Source organism: Perca flavescens, chromosome 13 (assembly GCF_004354835.1).
Source record: "Perca flavescens isolate YP-PL-M2 chromosome 13, PFLA_1.0, whole genome shotgun sequence".
Lineage (NCBI taxonomy): Eukaryota > Metazoa > Chordata > Actinopteri > Perciformes > Percidae > Perca > Perca flavescens.
Window position 1 is genome coordinate 26,673,776 of NC_041343.1, and position 11,167 is coordinate 26,684,942.

Sequence of the window (11,167 nt, forward strand, 5' to 3'; positions counted from 1 at the left end):
CCTTCATATCTACATAGGGAGTGGGTTGTCTTCCACAGAGATCGCCATGTTAAACCTCCATGTTTCTACACTAGCCCAGAATGGACAACCCAAACGCTGTAGAGGGCCATTTGTGTTTTTTACGTTCCCTGAAGGCCACTGTAGTTTTTACTACACCCTTGTAAAGGGAGGAGTGAGGGAAGGGATATTTACTTGGTTGGTTGCAATCTGCAATCTCACCGCTAGATGCCTCTAAATCACACTGCTCCTTTAAAGTTTCATTTTGATGGGCCCTTCTTAAAGGTGCACTAATATTTTTTTAATACTTTTTTTCGACACACATCTCTGACTTGGAGTGCTGTATTTGTTGCCTTACAAAGTTTTTAGGGCTTATACTGTATGTTATAAAAACAATTAATTACTTACATCCAGCAGAAACTGAGTAACATTATAATCCACTTGAGTCTTTTTTTTTCAAGGGCACATCTAACAATTAGTTGATTTCATTACTAATGAATCCATTAATTGTTGTTGTTTATAAAATGTCAGTAAATGCCTGTCAAAATTGCTTGCTTTGTCTGACCACTAATCCTAAACTCTTAGACTTAGATTTAGATTTAGAAAACTTTAATGTCCCCGAGAGGCATTTGTTGTACAGTACTAGCATATTGACACATAATCCACAACAGAAACATTGAACCAGACATCTACAGCACTATTTATCTAACACATAACATACACACATCAATAAATAGAATACAGTAAAAAGGAGTATGTTGCACTTCCCTAAAAGGCCTAATGTCATAAATAAATGAAACTACTGCACAGTACTTTACATATATTCCTGCACCAGTCATACCCCTTCCCACATCTTATTTAATTGGGTTATTGCCATGGGAATGAATGCTCGGTTGGTTCTGACGTTAGGGTATCTATATCTACGACCAGAAGGGAGCGGCTTGAACTCCACTGAAAAGTGGATGGGTTGTGTCCATGCAAACCTTGTCTGCCTTCCGTGCCAATCTGGTCAGATATAGTTGGTACAGGTCTACCTGTTGCTTACCAATGATTTCTCCACAGGTTTGAACAATCTTCCCTAATTTATTCCTAAGGGTGATTTTTGAATGTCCATACCAGCATACAATACAATAGGAGAAAATACTCTTGATAAAGGACTTGTAAAAAGAGTCCGAATTTTGTTATTAACATTAAAATAATTAAGTTTCCTAAGAAAATACAAACGTTGTTGGCCCTTCTTAAAAACAGCATCAGCACACTGATCCCAGGATAATTTATGGTCAATGATAAGACCGAGATATTTCTACTCCGTCACCATCTCTATCTCCTCTGCTCTTATCAGAGTCGGAGTGTGTGACTTTATTTAGGCAGTCAGTATTAAAATCTCACACCAGTTTACGTGTCTAGTGTCCTATTTAAAGCTCTGGAATTTTCCATTGCTCAAAGATAATAAATTGAAGGACTAGTGCCCCCGTGGCTTCAGATAAGCTGTAATTACCTGAAGATTCCTTGTTTCCTTATTGCCATTATTAGAACATAGTTAAGTTTCATTTCCTCTGAAAATGCAGAGAGCATTGAATGCTGCATTAGTGAATCCAGGGTCATCAGAATATGGAGGACACAACTACATTTTATAGTTTTTTGTTTCAGGTTGTGCTGCAAGTTCAAGACTTCACTTTCATTTTCAAAAACTTTGGCTGATGAAAAGTGTAAGGGCATGACCTCATCAAAAATGTCAGCGTTCTTTTGTTCTTGCAGTGAGCTCGTCAGCTGCTGCCACTCCACAGTGATTGGAATAAGGAACACAATCCGTTATGTAATGTGTAGTGCAGTCATAAGCAGTCATGTATCTGCTAGACCCCCAGTAGCTGAGAAAGAAAATCCAGAAGGCAAAGATAATTAAAAAAGGAAGAGAAAAGACACCTGGAATCACACAGTGTGATTCCAGGTGTCCATGTGATTGCTGTAGTAAATTGTCCTCCCTGGTTTATTTGGTTTTAAGGTGTGGTGAATTCTCAAATCAAACTACAACTATAACTCTCTTTCAATCCGGTATGATCGCAGAATATCAGGTGTTATCTTAGGTCATCCCATTTCACACTGATGTTAACCATAAAAAAATGAATGATTCACAAAAGGACATGATAGTGTAAATGTGTCATCATTCGGAATTGTTGGACCGTACCAATACTAAATCAGGCCAGACACTAAAGCCATTTTTTTTTAGCCATTTTACAGGCACAGTGTATTCTGTACCCCAGACCAGAGTGTAATCCCATTCATAGAAGGTTGGGTACACAAAAATAAAACCTAATGCCATGTCATAACTATTAATAAACCTATAAAAATCCAGTGTGGGGCAGCTTCTAGCTCACCCATTAAGAGCGTTTGCCCCATGTTGGCTGAATCCTGCAGCGGCCTGGGTTCAAATCCGACCTGCTGCCCTTTGCTGCGTGTCATCCCCCATCTCTCTCCCCCTTTCATGTCTATTCCCTGTCACTACTTAATAAAGGGAAAAGCCTCCCAAAAATATATATATATATATATATATATATATAAAAAAAATCCAGTGTGAAAGTGTTCTTAGCCATACACACTCCCCAATCAAATACACACAATATTGATTAACAAAAAGCCATATTTCATACTGTCAAACGTAATCAAGTATTTAGGGTCAGTTTTCATAAACAGTAGGGTTAGGGTTAGGGTAGAAGTTTCCATAAATGTGTGACACGTGTACGTTGCTTTGCTTTCACTTTTCTGTCAGTTCACCCCAAACCAGCTCAATGGGGTTTAAGTCTGGTGACTGTGCTGGCCACTCCATGTTTTTAAGCTTACCATCTTGTTCTTTTTTCCTAAGATAGCTCTGGCATAGCTTGGACTTTTGTTTTGGGTCATTTTCTTGCTGTAGGATGAACCCCTGACCAACTAGGCCCATACCAGCGGGTACTGCATGGCGCTGCAGAATGCTGTGGTAGCCGTTTTGGTTCAGGGTGCCTTTCACTCTGTACAAATCACCGACCCTGGATCCAGCAAAACAGCCCCAGACCATCACGCTTCCTCCTCCATGTTTGACAGTTGATGTCACACACTGAGGAACCATCCTTTCGCCTACTCGACGGCGTACAAAAATCCTGCATGACGATCCGAAGATTTAAAATTTTGATCATCAGTCCATAATACCTTCTTCCAGTCTTCAGTAGTCCATTGACGATGTTTCTTGGCCCAGGCAAGACTCTTTTTCTTATTCTGACGTCTAAGCAATGGCTTTCTTGCTGCAACTCGACCTATCAAACCTGCAGCTCCAAGTCTTCTCTTTACAGTTGAAACTGAGACTTGCTTATTATGACCACTATTAAGCTGTGCTTGAAGCTGTTGTCCTGTGTGCTGCCTATCATGCAAGCTGTTGACTCTCAGAAACTTGTCTTCTGATTGTGTTGTGGCTTTGGGTCTGCCAGACCTCTTCCTGTCAGAGTTTCCCCCAGTTTCTAAGTGCCTTTTGATGGTGAAGAATACTGTACTCACTGACACCTTGACTTTCTTCGCAATTTCTCTGTAGGAAAGACCAACATTCTTAAGTGTTAGGGTGGTCTAACTCTCTTCCATTGTTAATTGCCTTTTTCCCGCCATTTTTATTGCAACACACTACTTTCTGCAGTACAATACTGTTCAAATAATGCTCCCGAGGGTACGGTACCACAGTGTGTTCCAACAATACTTTTATACAGACAGAGGGGGTTGGAAGTAATCCAGACAGGAACACCTGTGGGAATTGGTAGCACCAACTTTCAAAGCTTGATCAGCCTCCATTGCTGCAGAACAGCTTTACGTTGTTAACCCATTTCTTGTTCCCTGAAAAAGGCCTTTTTGTAAAATACTGAAATGTACATTATTTTTCAGTTTTGGGTAACCTTACTTTTTTTTTTAACCTCAGGCAGTTCACCACTTACCTTTGTACAATTTCAAGCTATTCATTGGACTTGAACTGCTAAAATTTCAATAAAAACTAAGAAAATTGACCAGTAGTGTATATATATATATATATATATATATATATATATATATATATATATATATATATATATATATATATATATACATGTTAGACATGTTTTGTTTTTTTAATGTAAAGCATTAATTTCCTTGGCTGGCACAGTCTTATTTTCCAGCATTGGCACCTCAGGCACCCTTTCTCACTACAACCAGTGATGCCAGTAATGCGTTACTTAGTCAGGCAGTATGTTGTAGGGAAATGCTGCCCTTAAACACCGTTGTCTCGCTCTCTTTCGTGCCATAATAAACCAGATCCCTACTACTGGCAATGCCGAGCTGCCTCACAGTAAACTGGTTGTCATTTTTATGTTGAGGCTGTGGGGGTGTTGTCGGCAGTTGCTGAATGTAACTAATAAAGTAACTTGTAATCTAACTTCGTTACTTTTAAAATCAAGTAATCTGTAAAGTAACTAAGTTACTTTTTCAAAGTATATAGACTTTTACTTTTTCAAAGTATATAGACTTTTACTTTTTCAAAGTAACTGTGGCAACACTGACTACAACCAACCAAGCCAAATTAAAGGTGAATTTGTGTTTTTACACTTATTTTTTCGTATAGAATAAACAAAATGAGATATAACTTTGAGAATTTTTGAGTCGCTGGTAATCAGATTTTTTTTAGCTTTGGACAAGGCCAGGCTAGCTTTTTACACCTTTGTGTTTTGTTTTCACATCATGTGGCCAATGGTACGACCTCTGGATGGCCCCACCACATGAACTGGGCTTGTACCAGTACTGTACACTGCTGAGATGACTACATGCACACACAACAAAGTGTTTCTGTAAACAGACAAATACAGTTTAAACATGCAGGTCAACCGTATCTTTTATACAAGTCGTCAATGGGGAAAATGTTCTCTGGGCTGCAGGGGATTGTTTTTGTTACAGGTTGGTCACTGGGAAAAATTGGCAACTATGACTCTTCCCCACCGTATCCATGCAAATGACTGCTGTGCTGTGGCGACAGCATGTTTGCAGCTCACCAAGCAGAGCAAAACTGAGGGACGTTCAGACAGTAATCTTGTTCTTGGCTGCCTGTTGGATCAATTTTTATTGCTGCAGCTACAGATGCTAGCTGGCTAGTTTAGCTAGTTATGTGGACTTAAGGACAAGCTAAAGGAAACCAGTGCAAACAAATGCAAGAGGAGAGCAATTCACTCTGTAAGTGATTCTATAACTTAAGGTCTTGTATGGTGTAGCCTTTTATACATTTATTTCTGGCAAACACAATTGTTTTTTGGTCTGTTCCCACTATGGTTCAGATTTGGTTTGGTTTATGCACAAAAACTATTTGGTGAAGGTTGGACAAAGATGCCAACTGTTAAATGAAACCAATGTTGACTGTTAACAGTGTCAGACTCCCAATCATTGCTGACCTAACCATTTGTCCAAACTTGATCCACAAGGGGTTTACATATAACAATGTTATACTACTGCCTCTGAGACAAAAAAGTCCAAATTCATACGACACACAAGAGGTGCCTGTCAGGTAAACACTAATCGTTTTATTGTTGTCATTTTGTAGGTCCGTCTAAGTTTTCAATATTTGCGTGCTCTACACTGGGATTAACTGCTACCAAGACACCAAGAGCTTTGACAGACGTTTCAATATTGGTTATTTCTCTTCCAGTTAACATGCTGTTAAAGTTAAAAAAAGAGTAGCCAAATCCTTCACACAACACAAATCTACTCGCAGTTAGCTCGCCATCAGGCTGCTACACCTGCTTTTTTCACCCACACTCCCACTTTCTTTTTTATCATCACCATCATAGGGGGATGATATGAACTTCCTGACCAAGGTCATAAAATCAAGCCATAAAAAACAAAACAAGCCCTGTGGTAAGCATTAATAAACCTATTTCATCAATACATGCCTTGTCCTTGCTGAGCTGTGGTGACGTATTACAGCACAAACACACACAAACACACACACACACACACACACACACACACACACACACACACAATGGGAGGGTTAGAGATGATGGGGCTATAAAGGGGTCATAAAAGCATAATATCCTCTGGTCTTACAGAAAAAGAAGAAAGTCGTTGTCAGCCTCTCAGGTGAGTAACACAGCTCTCCTCATGAAGTTTCCTTCAATCTGTTAGAGAAAATCTAGAGTTCTACATAGACATTTTTATCTATTTTACAAAGGCAAGTATCTTTGTACCAGTTTTCCTGCGCTGTAAGATTTTTTTAAGTGATAAAAGGTGGGCTGTAATAGTAAGGCTAGGGTAATTGCTCTCAGATATGACCAAAAAATATATTAGCTTGGGATTTATTTACTTTTTTGGTATTACTGTTTATTTGTAAATCAATGTTTTCTTTTATTTGTCAGTGATTTAACGGTAAATAGTAATCAAACCGCAATTGATATTACTATAATCTGAATTTTATTTCAGAATAACATTAATTCTTCTAAAATAGTATTCCCACATATAATTTATGTTAATTTGATACTTAGTCTGTACTCTGGGCATATATGATAAATTTGGGTCAGCCTAAAATGGGGTTGTCAACTCTATTCGGTAAGTATATATGTTTGAGAGCCAGGAAGGTTTAATCAGGTTCTAATTTCTCAGATAAGAACCAGAACATATTACATGTGTACTTGCGCAGAACTTAACGGTATGCTTGTGTTTTTATATAACTAGCAGCACAGCTCACAATCAAAACTTTTATTCTTTCAAGACGCAGATTTATTCCCTGTTTGTGTGGCACTGACGCTCTGAGACCATGCAGCTGACTCTTCCCATCCTGGCTCTTTGCCTTCTTGGCACAGGTAAAAAATAATATCCATATTTATTATACAGACTCTTTAGTATCGCTTTCTAATAAGGTTCCCTTTACAAATAATGTATAGTTGTAACTAATGGCTTTATTAATGGTTAAAATATAATTTACTAATGCTTTATAGGTCAATTACAAGCCATAATTAAGACAAGATTTGTTGCCAGGTTGTTTCTATTTTTATTTGGTATTTTAATGTAGTTATAAATGTTGGCAATCTATTAAAAAATGTTCCTGTTCATGGTTCTTTTTCTGAATCGTGTTAATAAGTCAGTAATAAAGGGTTTTAATCATCAAGTCTGCATTTGTAAGTGTTAGCTAATGAGTCAAATAGATTTTGGCCAAAGGGAGTTTTACAAACTGGCAACCAAAAGGTTTTTTATTAATGCTTATAACTGATTTACAAAGAATTAAGTACAACATATAAAGCAACACTGTGTAACTTTTAGCTGCAGCTGTAGTTCCAATGAGACAACCTGTAGGGCTAAAAGTTGCATAGTGTTGCTTTAAAATGGTGCTTTATTAAAAAGTGGCACAGAATATATACTTTTTTACAATGGTGCCTTTAACTGTGGCAATTACATCAGTGGCTTCAGGTAACTTTGGTAATTTAAGGGACAACTAAGATTATTGTGATTAAATATGAAGCAGTCACAAAATATCAGCAGAGGCTTCCTCATTTTAACTAACGTCCTCAAATGTCATAAAAATCAGCATGAAAAACTAAAGCGGATGTGCTGTGATGAGAAAATGGGAAATAAATGTGTGGAGTTTGGGTTGAGGAACATTCAACACGTGTGGCCTACCTTTGCTCTTGTCAACAATTTTAATTCCTATTTCATGACAAAGAACTTTCTATGCTAATTATGAAATTGTGGCAATTTATTAAAAGTTAAAAACTTATCCTTAAATTTTTGGGTAATAAAAAATACACAACCTGCTGTACTTCACTTAGCTTAACCATTAGCCAAGTGATAATGGTTAAGCTTTATCTATTACAATTCAATGTAATAAATAACTGTAGGAATGTAATAAAAAAAGATGACCTAGCACACAGCACATTTAACAACACTTCATTAATCTGTACTGTCGCAGTAAACTGGCTTACTTTTGTTGATTGTGAAAATAAGATGGTATTATTTTCCAACAAGGAACTTGATAAAAAAAAGGACAAATGTTGTAGAATTTTCTAATGGTTGGTGACAGAAGGCGAAAGCAAAATCATAGCTTCAGGGTCAAACATTTTTATAGTGTTTGTTGAAAGGGTTAGCCATAGTCATTGGCAAGCTGTTTTAATGGTGCTGTTAGGTCAAAGATTATGTTTATTATCTTTAACATTGTCCCCATTATTAATATAAAACATGCATTCTTACACACACAATGAAGACTACTATATTTACTCCTTGTTACTAAATTGCTCCATAAATACTGTATGATTAACCAAAAGACTACAAGTCCACAAGATCATCACAGAAAACATTTATGCTACATTTTATTAAATATTGATAAAAATGACTTCAAGGGTTATGGTTAAAAAAAAAAGGTGAGGTGAAGTCAGTACTTGTGTATTGTTGCTGTCTGCATTTGTGAAATCTAGATCTAACTATTTAAAAAGTTGAATGTACATTTTAAATGCGCTATCATTTATGGAACATTTTAATGACCTTCAACCTTTTGTCCTTTTTACTTTTACTGATACAGTATCCCTGGGTGAAGCACAAACAACTATTACTACTAAACCACCTGACACAACCACAACCACAACCTCAGCAACTACTACTACTAAACCACCTGACACAACCACAACCACAACCTCAGCAACTACTACTACTAAACCACCTGACACAACCACAACCACAACCTCAGCAACTACTACTACTAAACCACCTGACACAACCACAACCACAACCTCAGCAACTACTACTACTAAACCACCTGACACAACCACAACCACAACCTCAGCAACTACTACTGCTAACCCACCTGACACAACCACAACCGTCGCAACTACTACTGCTAAACCACCTGACACAACCGCCGCAACTACTACTGCTAAACCACCTGACACAACCACAACCACAACCACCGCAACTACTACTGCTAACCCATCAACCGCTAACGTGACTGTGGAAGCAGGTTCAGGGGAGCTTTCATCTGGCGCTATAGCCGGTATTGCTATTGGCTCCATTGCTGGAGTGGCTGCTGTTGGTGAGTACAATACAAGCACACACTTTACGCAACATCTTATTTCTGCTTCCTCAAGAATACATTATCCTGTTATTAATAACGATAGGCCTACACTGGAGATTTTGTATTGAACAACACAGGGACAAGACATGTGTCCTTGGCACTACATCTTCCCTCTTGCTGATCCTGAGCATCTAAATTAGGCTAATACAAATCTTACCATTCAAATCAGCTACTACTGAGTTGCACAGTAACTGGGTTTGTAGCTGGAGCAGTGGGAGAGCCAAGCAGTTACAAAAAGTATCATTACTGTTTCAAAGCTGCGGAAGCCCATTTTTGCCAACAAAAAAAATGGAAGAAAGGTTACTAATGATAATAAAAATAAAATATCACAATTATGATTCGAATTCAACATTATTAAATGCCAATTTAGCGACAGGAAATCAAGTTAAAAGATACTAATTCAAACATTTGACTTTCTAATTCAACATTTTTAAGATAATAATAAAATTGACCTTGCATCATAGTGTTTGAGCATGTAACATGCACACAGGAGAATAATTTCAAAAGAAACCAAGCAGGCTTAAATGTAGCATTAAAAAGTGTATTCTTTTTCCATTTTCAGGTGGTGGTATCTTTGGCGCGCTGAAGTACACTGGGAGGATCTGAGAAGTATTGCCAAACAAGAATGGTTATGGATTGTCAGATAAAACATTTACCATCCTCAAATAAAACAGATTAAATCCTGACCCTTTTAACTGGACAATGAAAAAAATCTTATTGTCTGAAAGGCTCATATCAGAAAAAAATGACAAGATGATAATGACATGAGCCAAGAGGAAGACATATGTCAATTTGACTACTTTGGTATTTTAATTGTAAGGAAATAATTGTTGGTTGATCAATACACCTTTGTGATAGAAAATGTATTTTATAATATTTTCATGTTTGTTCTTTATTGGCAGATACAAGTAATTTTAGTTTGAAATAGAAATGTCCTCTGATAACTGTGGTATTTTGTATTTCAAAATGTAGGGTACAGTTAACAACAATGAGCCAGATTTTTTTATTAACCATTTTTCAGGATTGCAGTCTATGGTGTCATGACCACGTGTAGCTCCTGAGATTCATCAGACCTTAGTAGCACTTCAATACTCCAGTAGATAAAAATTCAGAAGAATACTCAGCTTTCTTAAAAAAAAGTTACAGACATACTTTTGAAGCTGAGTATTTTTTGTTGAACTTTGCTAACATTATTTTCTCGTCAGCTGGACTTTTGAACTCAGTTCTGTATTTGCTCAGAGGAAATTATTTGAAATCACTCTATGCATTTAATAAATAACTGTTTCCCATCTTTATCTTACTTTACTTCTGTGACATTATATCACATCTTTATAATATAACAATATAACAATCACTCAAGCTGTCTGGGTAAAGTCCAGGTGTCAATTATACCAGTAAGTACTCCCTTGTAAACTTGAGTTGTTTGTTCCTTTTATGAGTGCAGGTTACGGTACACTATCTGTGTCATCTTAAATTAGTGTTTGCAGCATATGATAAAGAAACTTTCCATCTAATTTTAGACAAACTGGTTTCAGCTCAGTGCTTCAATTGACTGAGAGCAAAAGTTATTTTTTGTGATTGGAAATTAGGAGTTTTTAGAAAATAATCCTAAATCAAGGATAACGCATCTCACGGTCCGGATGGAGTTTGCTCAGTTTTCGTAAAAAACCTTGTCACTGTCACCTAAACGAGTTAGGAGTTAAGTGCAACCTGATATTGTTATCTTCCTGATAATGTAAGCTGACAGACTAATATTAAAGGGGTGCAAGACTACATTGACCTCTATACACCATTAAAGTTCCTGGCAAGGTATAATGGCTGCATATAATGATAAAAAATCAAGGATTTTACTCGGCATTGATCAAAATGCACTAAAAGGTCCAAATGCTTGCTAATAATCAGGAAAACATCATAATGTTATTTAAAAGAATGGATTACAGTCACATTGACAAAGTGTCTCAAAATGTGTTAGCAAATATCTTTATGGAATAAATATACCTAATCACGGGTGTTGGCGAATGAGTTATGCTTTACAATAATGTGATAGTAAATTACTGTGAAGCATCACAATTTTTA

At 37.0% G+C, this 11,167-nt stretch overlaps 2 long non-coding RNA genes across 2 annotated transcripts; both read left to right on the forward strand.

Annotated features, from left to right (window-relative positions):
• Positions 1-6,048: 6,048 nt before the first annotated feature.
• LOC114566319 (uncharacterized) lies at positions 6,049-8,654 on the forward strand. The gene is made up of 3 exons (XR_003694040.1): positions 6,049-6,114; positions 6,743-6,833; positions 8,543-8,654. It is a non-coding gene; the product is annotated as an uncharacterized LOC114566319 (long non-coding RNA).
• Positions 8,655-8,733: 79 nt separating this feature from the next.
• On the forward strand, positions 8,734-10,391 carry LOC114567351 (uncharacterized). Its single transcript, XR_003694152.1, has 2 exons — positions 8,734-9,049; positions 9,654-10,391. It is a non-coding gene; the product is annotated as an uncharacterized LOC114567351 (long non-coding RNA).
• Positions 10,392-11,167: the final 776 nt, after the last annotated feature.